Source organism: Budorcas taxicolor, chromosome 4, assembly GCF_023091745.1.
Source record: "Budorcas taxicolor isolate Tak-1 chromosome 4, Takin1.1, whole genome shotgun sequence".
Classification (NCBI taxonomy): Eukaryota; Metazoa; Chordata; class Mammalia; order Artiodactyla; family Bovidae; genus Budorcas; species Budorcas taxicolor.
In genome coordinates, this window is record NC_068913.1 from 55,287,428 (window position 1) to 55,288,396 (window position 969).

Genomic DNA, 969 nt, shown 5'->3' on the forward strand with positions numbered 1-969 from the left:
ACTTACATATCTCTACCACTGTGGAATACATGTAGTTATTTTTAATAGAATACTTATTTAGTCAATCTAGATAGGCCATTCCCTCAGTTAGCATTAAATAATAAACTGGTGCTTTATTTTTTCTCTTGAAAACAACATAATCAAAACCAGAAGTCCTGTCCTAGAATAAGTAAATGGATACTGAGACAAATAAACTTGTTTTCAGTAGCAGAACTGACAGAGGTTATACGTAAAATGCAACCAAGCAGAGAGCTGCAGAAATGAGAGACTAGTAGAAACAAGGTTAGACCAGGTAGCTTTGGGTCTCATATTCCAGTCCTTATTGAATATTCATCTATGAAAGAGTGAACTACCTCATTTTCTTCCCAGCTGTATAAACCAATGGATTTTCTCTTTCTTCATCTGACTGAAATGAGTGTTTATAAATTACAATCAAAAGAGACCTGATTCATATATACTTTGTTTATCTAAGGAACCACAGCCTACCAACCTCCCTACAAAGCTGATGGAAACCTGGTCACAGAAAGACCCCCATTTACCATGGGGCAGAGAGTGAAGTAAGTACCCTCCCCAGAGGCTAGGGCCTCAGAGAAGAGAGAGAGTTGGTGCAACGAATCAACTTCCATAATCTAAAGGGACCAGAGTTGACTGTGTTGTATATCATTACTCATCTTTTGTCAAGATTTTTAGCTGACCAGCCTTTCCTGGTAGGCTACAGTCCATGGGGTCACTAAGAATCGGACACGACTGAGCGACTTCCCTTTCACTTTTCACTTTCATTCATTGGAGAAGGAAATGGCAACCCACTCCAGTGTTCTTGCCTGGAGAATCCAAGGGACGGTGAAGCCTGGTGGGCTGCTGTCTATGGGGTCTCACAGAGTTGGACACGACTGAAGTGACTTAGCAGTAGCAGCAGCCTTTTATGGAGGCTAATGAAGTTTTCTTCCCTTGCTAAGTGAAATGTGTCCC